Here is a 15,557-nt window from a genome sequence, read left to right as displayed (position 1 = left end):
ATTTTGAAAATTTTACGTCGTTTGCGCAAGTCGTTCGCAAATAGGGCTGTACGTAAGTTACGTTCACGTCTAAAGCATTGACGATTTGCGGCGTATTTTCGAGCATGCGCATTGAGATTTTTTCACGAACAGGGCGTGTGCCGTTCGTAAAATACGTCAAATACGTGGGGTCACAGTGAATTTAAATAAAACACGCCCACATTATCCACATTTGAATTAGGCTGGCTTACGCCGGACCACAGACGTTACGCCGCCGTAACTAAGGGCGCAAGTTCTTTCTGAATACGGAACTTGCGCCCTAATTTGCGGTGGTGTAACGTATCTGAGATACGTTACGCCCCACGGAAAGATACACCAATGTATCTGAATATGAAGTGATGCTTTTCCCCCCACAGAGCCCTGTTCTCAACATTGAGTCTGTGTGAGATTACATGAAGAGACAGAAGGATTTGCAGCAGCATCCCCAAAAGATCTGTGAATAGTTATCCAAGATGTATGGAACAACCTACCTGTCAAGTTCTTTCAAAAACTGTGTGCAAGTGTACCTAAAAGAATTTATGCTGTTTTGAAGGCAAAGAGTGTTCACACCAAATATTAATTTGATTTGTATTTCTCTTCTGTTTATTTTCTTTCCATTTTGTTAATTGATAAAAGTAAACCGTTAACACTTCTGTCTCTGAAAGCATTTTCAATTTACAATGTTTTTTCACGCACAGTACAGAAGTACTTTTGCACAGTAGTGTATTTATTTTATATATCATTTTTAATTTAAGTATTTTTTAGGTATCCCTCATATTTAATTTAGGTAACGTGCTATTAGTATATAAATATTTGTTTCCAATAAAGTTTAGCGATGCACAAGTGTGTTAATTTTCAAACTATCCTATGCTGGTTTCTGTTAAATTCATTTCTAAAAAAGCCAGGATGTTTGTCTACAAGTTTCCGTGGTGATTACTAGACGCTTGTGGTTTAAAGAGTGATGCGTCCATTACACCTACTATCTTTGATAACATTTGGAGGGGCTTACTGACGTCACCAAGCTGGATGGGCCTATGATGATACTAAGAACTCTCAGGCCAGTAACAACTGCAAATTGAGACCTGTTATTTAAGTGAAATTGATTTTATTTTATTTTTAATAAATGTTTGACTGTTTTACACTATGTTTCTTTTGTGTCTTCACATTGCTTTATGAGCCCCTGGAGAAAGAGGCTTATTGGGAATGCACATCTGTTGAGCTTGCCTCCTAAAACGATATTAGACCTCCTATTGCAGTGGTGAGGTTCATCATTGAAAGTGAGCACATCCATTAGTGCACTGGAGTGGTAAGTATGGTTTCACAGGCGAAGGGTTCTACCTTATTCACAAAGGAGATTGTTCTAATACACTAAAGTTTGGTTTAACATAGATTTTATTCACTGTGACTATACATTTAATTGATTCACAGAATTTTGAATTCTGAGGATATTCACTTTTTTTTACACTAAATATTCATTTTAAGAACTGTGTTTGAATACATTGATGGAAATTTATATTCTGCTTGTTTTGTGTTATAAAAGTCCTCATAAAGTCCACAGAAGGTGATTGGACCCAAGAACCCAAGCAAATAGCTCTCACCACTAGAGTCACTAAGAGATGACTATTGTTCAGGATTTATATAGCGCCAACAGGTTGCACAGCTCTTTACAAATATGAGAAATTGTCAGGTCATTTAAATCTTCTGCAGCAAAGAAAAAAAATGCATACTCTACATTAGATTACAGTAAACCATACTGGTATTTTGCTATAGCTAACAAATCTGAAGTTATCTTAAAGCATCTCCATTTATCAAGTTAAGAAATATAAATATATTTAGCATTTTTCACTGAAAACCCCTTTTGTTTAATATATTGTCACAAAATTTTGAACTTTAGAAAATTTCAACTTCCTTCTATAATTGGATACCTAAAATAAAAATGTTAAGACTTGTATATCTTATGCCTTTGGAAAGTAAAGTAAAGGTCATATGGCTTGGATGAGGAAACTTTTTTCGAGAGCATGGATTGATAAAAAAGTAGTGTTAGTTCATGGAATCTGAAAACCCCATATCAAAAATTACAGCAAACTATATTAATAAAATGTAATATATATTAATATTCCCAAACTGTACTTTTAATTTATATAATTTTTTTCACACAAAGAGATCTCTTTTGGCGGTATTTGGTCACCACAGTTTTTTTGCTATATAAACAAAAATAGATCGAAAAAAATAAAAAAGTTGTATTTTATGTTATAAAACATTCAACAAAATCAAATTTCTTTTTAAATTTAGGCCAAAATGTATTCTGCTACATGTCTTCATTAAAAACAAAAACCCCATACATTTTTATTACTGTAATTGGTTTGTGTGAAAGTGATAGCGTCTCATTTCGTAAGGCCCTTAACATGCCAGGACAGTACAAATGATCCCTTTTTGGAAAGTAGACAATCTGAGGTATTTAGTAAGAGGCATGGCAAGTTTTTTTTTTACATACTGTCACTAGTGCATTACAGAAACATTATTTGACTTGTGTGGCGGTGATTATGGATACTGACTGGTAACAGTATGTTACAACAATAAAAATAATTATTTATAAAAAAATTTACATTTCTTTCTTTTTCTTACAATTTTTTTTACATATTTTCATCAGAGCAGTTCAGTGTCACCATACTACGGGGGGTGATCAGAATTTTTTTTTTTACAATTTGATTGCTGTTACAGTGATAACTGTAACAGCAATGCTTTGAGCTGTCATGAATGGCAGCTGTGATTACTCTTGTGTGCTGTGATTGGTCCACACACATGGTACAGGGGGTTGTGATTGGCCCAGTTACCATGTGAGAGCTGTGGGCCAATCACATTATCATAATACTAAGCACAGCTTTTATTATTATACATGATTTATATAGAGCCAACAGTTTGCACATCGCTTTACAACATTCAGGTAGACATTACAATACAATTCAATACAGAAAGAATCAGAGGACCCTGCTCATTAGAGCTTACAATCTAGGAGATGAATAAAACCCATTCATAACAATTGTATTTACATTGTGATCATGTGACCACATAGCGATTATGTCATCCCCCAGCCGCTCAAAGGGGCCAGATACCAGTGCGCTGTGCACCCATCAGCCAGTGGCATACAGATACATGATATGCAAGCAATAAAATTACTGTGGGTGGGACAGGAAGTGGTTTAAGTCAGGGCAAGTATTATTTTCACTTAGAATCCCTTCGACAATACTATTTCATTATGATTAAGTTATAATAATGCTATTCTTCCAAGTCCATGATCTTTCGTATGTATATATGTTTCATCGAGGGGTTAACCGGATGGTAACCCTCCTGTGTTTATGTTATTCAAACGCTATAGTAATAGTAATATATAATAAGTTGATGTCTTCCTTAGACGCAAGTTTACATACATTAAAGGGCATCACGGCAGAGTTTACCAGTGTGCTGTGGTCCTCATCAGTTTCTACCAAACGTTGTATTTGTATGTTTCCCCGTTACATCCTTGGAGCAGTTGAGGATTGTTCACTGCTCCAATAAATTATCTCTTTTTTTTTAACTTGTTTTCCTAAAAAACAATAAAAATTATTGAAACAGAATCCCTGTGACAGCAGTATATACTTTCCTTGCTACTGTGCTACTCTGTTTGGCCATTGGAAGTGAGATACATGACATAAATGGGCATATATGACCATGTGACAGCGCTGGGTACCTGATGAATGGCCACATGGGGCCAAGTGTGGTCTCATGTGGCCAAGGAAGAAGTCCATAGCTCTGTGTAAGCTTTGATAAGCCGGTTTGGAGCCTATGCAGGTTTTTCTTTCTCTGGTCCCAGCAGACAAACAGAGTCATGCTGGAGTAATGAAAGGAAAATACTGTATTTATTGGTGTATAACACTCAATTTTTCACCCTACAAATCGGTTGCAAATAGTGTGTGCGTGTTATATGCCAATACTGCAATTTGGGCTGCCTCGGAGAGAACCAGGAGAGGGGCGGGACGAGCGCCGTCAGATTACATATAGCAAGAATCTCCTGCTTACTCAGCGGCCTCTGTAATAGGAAGCAGCATGTTGAAGTAAAGAGGCCGGCAAGTAAACAAGAGATTCTTGCTGTATGCAATCTGATGGCGCTCATCCCGCCCCTGAGATGGGCATTGATCAAGCTGCATTCATGGCAATGGGGAGGCTGCAGATGGGCATGAATCAAGCTGCATTGATGGGCAATTGTGAGGATACAGATTGGCATTGATCAAAGCGGAGGTCTGCCAATTTTAATTTTTTTTAAATCAGCAGCTACAAATACTGCATTTGCTGACTTTTAAAATAAGGACACTTACCTGTCCAGCGCGCCCATGATGTCAGCACCCAAAGCCGACTTCTGTCTCGGCTCTCGGATGCTGCCGCCACCATCTTCGGTAAGGGAATCAGCAAGTGAAGCCGGACAGTGGAGGTTCCATTTTTGTGTGGACCTCCGCTTTAAACTGCATTGATGGCCAATGATGAGGCTAAAGATGGGCATTAATTAAGCTGCATTGATGGGTAATTTTGAGGCTGCAGATGGGCATTGATCAGGCTGTATTGATGGGCAATGACCGTTATTTTGCTTCAAAGTTCTTTATTTAAAATGTTCGTTTTTTCCTGAAATTTCCCTCTTAAAAAGAAGGTGCGTTTTATACGCCTGTGTGTGTTATATGCCGATAAATACGGTACATACTGCTGGGGAGAGGAGTTAAGTGACCCTTTTACTTTACCCCACATGGTCAAAGGAATGAGGCCTTTCATGTTGATTGTGGACTGGATAAAATGTAATAGTATGAAAGCCAATACACATTTTTTTTTCCCTTTGAATAGATGCTGGTGTTTTAAATCAATTACTGGCTTTTTAGGAGATAAACAAAGTAAGATAACTCAGAATTCTATCTCTGTAAGCAAAGCAGATAGTATGAGACCGATCAAAGCCATCTTACTTCTTAATAAATGAAAAATCTATTTATCCATTCATTGTAATAATCAGAGCAGTGATGGGAGCTGGGTGCATAAATTGTGCAGATTCAACCTATCAGCTTAAGGCCTCGTACACACGATAGGTTAACCAGAGGACAACGGTCTGATGGACCGCTTTCATCGGTCAAAACCGATCGTGTGTGGGCCCCATAGGTTATTTAACCATCGGTTAAAAAAAAGCCAACTTGCTTTAAATTTAACCTATGGATTCCTAACCGATAGGTCAAAACCGATCGTTAGTAGGCACAACCATCGGTTAAAAATCCACGCATGCTCAGAATCAAGTCGACGCATGCTTGGAAGCATTGAACTTTTTTTTTTCAGCACGCCGTTGTGTTTTACGTCACCGCGTTCTGACATGATCGTTTTTTTAACTGATGGTGTGTAGGCGCGACGGACCATCAGTCAGCTTCATCGACCGTTGTCCTCTGGTTAACCTATCGTGTGTACGAGGCCTTACTGTAGGTGGATTTACCCATTCAATCTGGTATGTGTATGTGATTGGTAAACAAGACTGTGGTGCAAAACTAACAAACACTGCATGACAAAATATATCTGAGAGATATAAATAGAGGTTTCATAAAGTAATGCGATAGGGGCAAACTACTTAAAAAACCCCACTATGAAAACCTGCAGGGTTAATTAAAACAAGAGCTGGCACAAAGATGCCGATTATGGGAAAACATCTTTGCAGCCATTCCTGTAAATCTCTGCACCTCTTAACGAATGTGTTTGAATAGCTTTAATTCAGCGTCTTTTAAATAATTTAACGGCACGTGTAATAGGACCATAAAACTCTATTATAACTTCAATAAAAAGCATGCACTGAGCAGTGGGGACGCTGCTCATATAGGAACAATATGAGCCATGTGTACATTTCTGGCCTTTAATGGCTAGTTTAATGGAGGGATTTACACTGGTTGTGAAATGGATTCAGGTAGCCACAAAGATTTTGGCTGCAAATGTAGAATTATTATACATGATTATCCCAGTTGTTATAATCAGATTGAATAATAAAAATACATGCAACCCTGCAAATAAAGAAAATGCCAAGCAAAAACAGAGAACCATTGGAAAAAAAAGGAAAAGAAGAATACATGGAGTCAAATAGTCACCCTGTATGTAACTGGAGTGTGCAAAAAACACAGAAGGATCTTTAACAAATGTAAAATGCGCCCTTTTTGGGGTGCCTTGATTCTAATAAAGAACTACCAGATTTTGAAATAAGGGATGGGTTTATTTCCAAATAGGGAAATACAGACCTTGGGAGTTTGTATAGAAAGGTTGGATAGTTTCCAGAAACAGATAGTGGAGTATCGCAATCCCAGAAGGCAGTAAAAAAGAGAAAAGGTAGAGAGAGACACAGCTCTCCCAAAGTATGGGATTTTACTGAGAGACGCCAATTCTGTTATAAGGTGAGCATACTAGACAAGATTAATTGAAAAAATATAAGAATTTATTAATAACATTAAAATGTAATCATTGGTTTACATAGACCATGAATAGATCAGAAACAAGATACTTAATTTGTGCAGATGGCCAACATGTTTCGCACAGTTGTGCTTCATCAGGGCCTTGCACCCATCTCTAGTTTCATGTGGTCTGTACAGGACATAAAAAATATGTCATTAGTATCAAACAAAGCAGTAATAATAAAAATGTATTGCATGATATTACATACATATTAGCAGTAAAAACTGCTACGTGCTCACCTAGTCTAATAAAAGTTGGATGAATCACATGCCGCCTAAAGGCTACGCTAATGCCGGTAGAACACACAATGTAGCAATCCCGGGGGTAGTCAGATCCACGGGGTAGGACTGTGGGGATGTTAGATCGTTTCAGTCGACCATTCAAAAGGTCATAGATATCTATACATTTTGAATAAAAAATACTAGTAGTACAATAACAATAATGGTAATATACTAATCTCATTAAATTGTACCAGCTAGTTCTGACCTGATTAGGACAGATAATTAGATGGTAATAAAGTAAGAATGATGGTATCATATTTCTAAAAGTATTGGGGTGCCATGATACAGCTAGTCTACAGGTAGTACTATAAAGAATGGAATTAATAGTACCATATGCTGAATGAACCAGACAATAAACATGTGTATATAAGGCAGTACAAAGACTACCAGGCAGCTAATCAGTATATTATGGTCAAATATATTATATTAAATTCAGAATAGGGTCATTAATGACAGCATATGAAATGGCACAGAATGATTAATAACTAGAAAATGCATTTCCTGCAAAAAATGCGTGGGAATGCTGAATACCTGAATTGCTAAAGGTAACTGGATGAATAGCCTAAATCCGTAAGAAAAAGTAGAACAATTGAGAATAGTTGGAAAAGTGGGAATGTTTTTAAAATAAATATGAATTTAATTAAAAAAGTTTAACAACACCACTAATGTATGAAAGATGTGGAATATTTAAAGATTTTTTGAAAAGCTGATACTATAAACTAAATTGTTTTTTCAAAAATGATTTTTTTTTCCAATTTTTTTTTCCGAAAAATAATTTTATTTAGGACAGTCAATGGAAGACTCATTTGGAAGCTCAACCAGCCAAACGTAAAAGCCGTATGACTGAGCACATTGCCTGAAACTAGACAAAAATTCATACGTTTTGATGTATAAATTGTATATGACAAGTAGATTTTGTGGGTGTGACAGCAATTTATAGAGCATTTTTTTAAAGCTCTGTTGGACCTAGCTATGACATCATCCACTCTAACCAGCCCCATAGACACTCTGTTTAATCGCTAGAATTTTCTGAAATGATCACTAAACTTAAACAGCTTTTTCACAAAAACTGTAAAAGATATCAAACTGAAAATATATAGCCGGATAGCTGAATATTTTGTGAACATTTTAAAGTGTGTTTGGTGTCTGTAGGTGAAAGTATGAAGGAGCTGAAACTTCTGGGAGCGGAAGGATATTTTAAGAATTTGAAGCATGCTCTCATTAACTTCAATGTTAAAAAAAAGTGTTAAAAAGCTTAATATTTTAAAAAGTATAAATAGTACAAAAAAAGTTGAAGAAGTGCCATCATTAGCTGAAAAAGCTGAACATTTTAAAAGTTGAATGGCTTTAATAGCTGAAAATATGCAGAAGTTACGCAGAGCCAAAAAACGTACGGAACTAGAAAATGCATTTCCTGCAGAAAATGCGTGGGAATGCTAAATAGCTGAATTGCTAAAGCTAACTGGATGAATAGCTTAAATCTGTAAGAAAAAGTTGAAGTGAGAATCAGCATTCTCACTAATTAGCATTTTTTTAAAAGTAATTACCTTTTGCAGAAGCTGCCCCATAACATTTTTTACCATCAAAACTGCCCCCATCAAAATGCCTCCATCATATTTCCCCCATCATATTACCACCATCAAAACTGCCCCATCACATTTCTCCCATCATATTACCACCAACAAACTGCCTCATCAAAAACTGCCCCATCAAAAACTGCCCCCATCAAAAACTGCCCCCATCAAAACTTCACCATCAAAATTGCCCCATCAAAACTGCACCATCAAAATTGCCCCCATCAAAACTGCACCATCAAAATTGCCCCATCATATTGCCACATCAAAAATTGCCCCCATCCTATTGCCCCATCAAAAACTGCCCCCATCCCATTGCCCCATCAAATTGCCCTATTAAAAAGTGCCCCCATCAAAACCTCACCATCAAAATTGCCCCATCAAAACTGCACCATCAAAATTACCCCCATCAAAACTGCACCATCAAAATTGCCCCATCCTTTTGCCCCATCAAAAACTGCTCCATCCCATTGCCCCATCAAATTGCCCTATTAAAAAGTGCCCCATCGAAACTGCACCATCACAATTGCCCCCATCAAAAACTGCCCCATCCTATTGCCCCATCAAAAAGTGCCCCCATCAAAAAGTGCCCCCATCAAAAACTGCACCATCAAAATTTCCCCCATCCTTTTGTCCCATCAAAAACTGCCCCATCAAAAACTGTCACATGCTCTTATTGATTTCAATGTTAAAGTGTTAAAAAGTGTAATATTTTAAAAAGTATAACTAGTAGAAAAAAAGTTGAAGAAGTCCTATCTGAAAGAGCTGAACATTTTAAAAGTTGAATGGTTTTAATAGCTGAAAGTATGCAGAAGTTATGCAGAGCCAAAAAACTTACGGAATAAAATTTAAATTTAAATAAAAAAATAAAATAAATGAATAACAATAGTGGGAGACTCGGGCAGAATGTTGAGATTCGGGCAGAATGTAACTTTCCCACTAAGACTCCAGCAGATTGTGGCGTTACCACTGAGATTCTGGCAGGATGTGACAATCCGAATGAGACTCCTCCCAAATGTGACATTCACAAGTCTTCTCCAGAATGTGACTGTCACAATGAGTCTCCTCCAGAATGTGATGTTCACAATGAGTCTCCTTCAGAATGTGATGTTCACAATGAGACCCATCCAGAATGTGACATTCGCAATGAGACTACTCCAAAATGTGACATTCACAACCAGTCTCCTCCAGAATGTGATGTTCATAATGAGACCCCTCAAGAATGTGACATTCACAATGAGACTACTCCAGAATTTCACAATCACAATGAGTCTCCTCCAGAATGTGATGTTCACAATGAGACCCCTCCAGAATGTGACATTCGCATAAAGAATTCACCAGCATGTGACTTTCACACAGAGACTCCACCAGCATGTGACGAAGATGGGGCAAGATTGCCAGAAAGGATAGGCACATACTAGTGGTAGGGGATTCAGTTATTGGAAGAATACAGAGGGCAATCTGTCACAAAGACCATTCTCGCCAAACAGTATGTTGTTTACTGGGCGCTGGGCTTCGAAACATTGCAGATTGCATGGACAGATTATTGGATGGCGCTGGAGAGGACCCAGCTGTCATGGTATATATCGGTACCAATGACAAAGTTAGAGAAAGATGGAGAGCCCTACAAAATGATTTCAGGGACTTTGGGGCCATATTGAAGAAAAGGTCCCCCAAGGCAATATTTTCTGAAATACTGCCTGTACCTCGAGCCACACCACAGAGACAGCAAGAGCTTATGGTACTTAACAAGTGGCTGGGAAACTAGTGCAGGGAGGAGGGGTTTGGCTTCATGGCGAACTGGGCTGACTTTTTAGGCCATTGCCACCTTTATAGTAGTGACGGGTTGCACTTAAATGAGAGGGGTGCAGCTTTCTTGGGATTAAAGATGGCCAAAATGTTGGAAGAAAATTTAAACTAGGTGATGAGAAGAGGACAATTTGCTAGTGAATATGAGGGAGAGGATCTTCATTTCAAGCCATCATGACAGGAATCCACTATGTCATCAATCTCTTAAAAGATTCTCATAAGCAGCTTCTGAATCACGACTATCAGTTTAGTTGGAAAAACAAGACATTTGGCTGTTCATAGAAGACTCAACAAAAAGTTAGAGGGACCCTCCCAGGGGCCAGGTACGGCTGTATCAACACAGGTCCCTACACTGGTGGCGGCTGCCACTCCAGTAACCGCAGGATCTTCCCATCAGCCCTCTATTTACCTTTCTGCAGCTTCTGAATCACCAACTATCAATGTGGCTGGACAAACAAGACAATTGACTGTTCCTAGAAGAAGACTCAACAAAAAGTCTGAGCAACCCTCCCAGGGACCAGGTACGGCTGTACCAACACAGGTCCCTACACTGGTGGCGGCTGCCACTCCAGTAACCGGAGGGTCTTCCCATCAGCCCTCTATTTACCTTTCTGCAGCTTCTGCAGAAGCGACAATACATTGCCCAAACATAATCACCTGTAAAAAAAAGTGTCTGAGATGTTGGTGGTAAACAGCCTGCTAGGCCTGAGGGGAACCGAACCAAGCCCTCCAAAAGCTGCCTCATATACAAAAGTTGCCAAGAGTGTAAATGTAGACATTAAGCTTTAAGGTTAATCAAAAATATAACACTCTAAAGGGAAATGTAGAACAAAAGGGAAGTATGGAAGAGGGAGAGAGGGAGGAAAGGGGGGAGAAGGGAAGTGTCAAGTCTCTGATTTGAGGCCGAGTAGCAGAGAGGGCGCCCCTTGTGGCTAAGTGCAGCGCTCCCCTGGGAGTGATACAGGGGATACGGTGCCCAAAGGTACATGGGTTGCCAGTAGTGCTGCAATAGGCTGGTAAGCAGAATGTAGCTGGGGATCGCTGGGTAGTGATGTCAGTAGCCGTGCAAGAAGAAGTCCTGAGTAGACGTGTGCAGGATAAACCAGGAGCAGGGTTCCAAAAGCAGAGGTCAAGCCAAGAGTTACAAGGTAAACAGACACAGGAACACAGGAAGCTGACGACAATGCAGCAATTTGGGTCAGACAGTGGCAGACTTTTTTAGGCCAACAGGGGGATCCACCTGTCACATGATGTGCCTCTGGTGGCCATTTCTTCTACTGGCAAGATTGCCAGTACTTCCACGGCCATTTCCCTGACACAGCCTTTAGCCATTTCTTCTACTGGCAAGATTTCCAGTACTTCCACGGCCATTTCCCTGACACAGCCTTCGGCCATTTCTTCTACTGGCAAGATTGCCAGTACTTCCACGGGCATTTTTCGCCTGACAGGACAGTTGGAGGAAGAAGGGGGTGAGTGTTTGGGGGAACCCCAACACCCCTTACTTACCCGCAACCTTCCATCCCCCTACTTTCCTCCCTCTCTGCCTCTTCCATACTCCCCCTCCCCATGTTCTACCTTTCCCTTTAGAATGTGATATTTTTGATTAACCTTAAAGCATAATGTCTACATTTACACTCTTGGAAACTTTTGGATATGAGGCAGCGTTTGGAGGACTTGGTTTGGTTCCCCCCAGGCCTAGCAGGCTGTTTACCACCAACATCTTCAACACGTTTTTACAGGTGATATGTTTGATCTATGTATTGTCGATCGACATAAAGTAATTGATTATGTTGTGAAGTTTGGAGGCCGGTAGGCTTTTGAGGCAAGTGTTGGACCGGCTATAAGGGGAGGTTGAAGGCCGGTATGTTTTTGAGGCGTGTGTTGGACTGACTATGAATGGAGGTTGGAACTCTTTTTGTCTTCAGAGGTCAGAGAAGTCTTTCCAGCTTTCTTTAGGCTTTCTCTGCTGAAGAAATGAGAACTCTTCCTGTCAGTGAGGTCCTTCATGGAGAAGTCCAATGCCTCACTCACACAGGGTGTATGAATCTGTACCCTGTGTGGGGGATACATTAACCCCAAAAAGGACATTCATGTGGGTGCAGTTGCGCGGACACACCCTGGGTGCACCCACACAGATGTCAATTGGGTACAGTCACTGCACCCCATTTGACAACAATGAGACTGCCTACACAGGATGCTGGGAACACCATTGCATTCCCATTCCGGTAAACATGGCCCTCCCATGGGGTACGGATTAATACCCCCCGTGTGAATAAGGCCTAAGGGTGAATGGAATATTTAGCTCCATTGTGTTGCTAATTTGGGAACCACTGTACCCCTCTTTATTGTTATGTGGGTGTGTTTTATTATAGGAGTGTTATATATTGTAGTTTAGGATAAGTTTGGATTTCTTCTGAAGGCACTTTGAGTGAACATAAGTGATTTACCCCACTTAGAGAACAGAGGCCGTAAATGGGCAGCACAGAGGCTTAGGGGTTAGCTTTGCAGCACTGGGGTCCTTGTTCCAGATTCTGACCAGGACAATATCTGCATGGACCGAATATGAGATAAGGGACTTCATTGGCTGTAACACGGAAGGGGCAGTGTATGCCCTTGAATGTAGTTGTGGACTACAATATATCGGTCGCACAAAAAGATTGTTACGGATACGCATCAAGGAACACGTCAAAAATATCGAAAGCGGGTTCCCCAACCATAGCGTATCTCGGCATTTTGCCAAAGTACACCATAAGGACCCTACACATTTGAAGTTCTGGGGGATAGTTCCATATTCTAGACCATGGCGGGGTGGCCACAAAGTTAGGGCCCTAAGCCAATTGGAATCCAAATATATTTTTAATATGGACACTTTCACACCCAGAGGCCTCAACATAGAGTTCGACCTGAACTGTTTCTTGAGTGACTTTTGAACAGTATGCTACACCTTCCTATGGCCTGCCAATGACATACTGTAATCATTCTTGTAGTATGTATATTAGGCTTATCACTTTTAGTGGGATGCTCTCTGCATGCTTTTGTCGTGCGTCCGTTGTGCGTTTGGTGTTGCTCTATATGGTGCTACACTAGGCTTATGCTCACATGAGCCCCCTCTTCACTAGATGCTTCAGAACATCCGTGCTCACCCACAGGAGTGCCCTACAAATATTATTTTTTTTTAATATATTGTTTTTAATACATTTATATTTTTTATATCTCTTTTTCATATATTTGTTTTTACTATCCCTGCCTTTTGTGCTAGTTCACAATAGGTTTTTTAAATATATAACTGTGTGACCGTCTGAGCAGAGGGTAACGCAGTGTGATGTATCCCTATGCTATGGTCATTTTTTACATTTCAGATGGCGGTGACAGCATTTGTAGCACTTGTGCACCAGACATGCGGTGTTTGCCCCTCGGGGTTTGCATGCTACCGTCCACTCTGACTGTATTATTATTATTTGTTTCTTTTTTAATACCCACACACCATTAAAATGTTATCCTTTTTTTCATTCGCTCTCAGCATATGCCATTCAGGCCCCTATGTTGCCCATGTCCCTGTTTATTTGTCCACTCTCCTCCCTGTCTGGCTTGACCAGCAGTGTGTGACATTTCCATGGAATCCAGGGCAAATGGTGCAAACACCGCGCCTGTCAGCTCATTATGCTGACTTCAACAAAATGGCCGCCGCTGTGTCCAATCAATCGGACACTACTTAAAGATGATACAGTGCTCTAGTTACCATCCCCTGATGAAGTCACGTGATGTGACGAACACGCGTCGGGACACCAGAGCACCAATCAGGAGCAGCACCAGACGGACGGCAGACGAGCGCGGCGCTCGTGGATTTGCGATCGTTTCCTCACTGCTCCATGTGAGTTTTTACCGTTTTTTTGTGCTTTCATTGACTCCTTTTTGTACCATTTACGCGATGTGCCCCCCCCTCTCTCACTTCTCCCTACCCCGGTTTCTTCCATTTCACCACGAGTAATCGGCTTGGAGGACACTGAGGGACTAAGAGGCTGAGACGGAGAGAAGTTAGAGAGACGAGCTCGGCGCTCGTGGAGATAGGCTTCCTTTTCTTACACGTTGTGTAAGTAGTGTAAGTGTATACTTACCCACCTTGGCTACAACCTTTTTTATTATATGTGACAGGAGGACCAGGTTACACCTTATATTTTCTCTCCCTTATGTATGACCAATCACCGAGATTATACAGAGTGATACCTACCCAACAGGAATCTGGAACATTGGTAACTGTCTTTGGTTTTAAGTGACAGCTGGGAGGTAAGCTGACCAGATCACTTGTGGTGTGGGCTGCATGCTTTTGTGGATCTGTTCAGACTGCACATTTCCACCCACTTACATTTGGATTTTATTTTCACTTTCAATCATCCACCCATTCCATTTACTCCACTTGGAAATGTTTTGTATCTACTTGGATTAATCCGGGACTTTTCCTATTATTTTACATTTTCTTTTTTATGTATATATTTGGCTTTTCACTGAAGAATTTCCACTATAGACTTTTAACACAGTCCAGTTAGGACTGCACCTAGAGACTGCCACGTAGGTCCCTTCTATTTTTTGTCTGTATAGTTTTTCACCTCCCAGGTCCACAATACCCCACCCTTTCCCCTCCCCCCCCCCTCCCCTCCCCCCCAACACTAGTGTAATTCACAGCGCAGACACCCTTTTCAAACACTTTCACTGTCTGTATTGGACAGATTTTCTTTGTTTGCTGCAGTGTCCACTTTTCACCCACTGGCCCCCCATCACCTCCCTCCCTTTCCCATCTATCCAACACAGCGCAGGAGGTTCACCTAGTTTAATATCTGCATGGAGTTTGCATGTTCTCCCTGTGCTTGCGTAGGTTTCCTCCGGGCACTCCGGTTTCCTCCCACACTACAAAGACATGCTACTTTTGCGTTGGTGGTGCAGTGGTGAGCATAGCTGCCTTCCAAGCAGCTGACCCGGGTTCGATTCCCAGCCAACGCCATCTCCAATACTTGGAGGCCCCAGAGAGAAAAGCGCTATACAAGGTCAATGCGGAGTATATATTAGGAGTGGAATAAAGAATGAAGAGAATGTGTGGAATGTTTGAGGAAGAAAATGCTCCCCCAGAATCTATAAAAGGAGAACCCAGCAACTGATAGAAGACGCTTAGCTTTGGCTGCAATCACAACTAGGCATTCTGGATCACGGGTGGATACTGCAATTTCCCGAATTGCCGTAAAACGTGTGACACGCTTGTGATCCCGTGACTTTCAATGGCACCCCAATCATGGGACAATATTGTCACCTGACAAATCACACAAACAAAATGGGATGGGACGCCTGTTTCCCAAAAGCAGTCCTGTGATTTGTCAGGCGACAATCGCGGCAA

At 40.6% G+C, this 15,557-nt stretch overlaps 1 non-coding gene across 1 annotated transcript; it reads left to right on the top strand.

Annotated features, from left to right (window-relative positions):
* The first annotated feature begins 15,097 nt into the window (after positions 1 to 15,097).
* TRNAG-UCC lies at positions 15,098 to 15,169 on the top strand. The gene has a single exon. It is a non-coding gene; the product is annotated as a tRNA-Gly (tRNA).
* The last annotated feature ends 388 nt before the right edge of the window (positions 15,170 to 15,557 follow it).

This window comes from Rana temporaria, chromosome 1 (genome assembly GCF_905171775.1).
Source record: "Rana temporaria chromosome 1, aRanTem1.1, whole genome shotgun sequence".
Taxonomy (NCBI): domain Eukaryota; kingdom Metazoa; phylum Chordata; class Amphibia; order Anura; family Ranidae; genus Rana; species Rana temporaria.
This window is presented reverse-complemented; position numbering and strand designations above follow the sequence as displayed.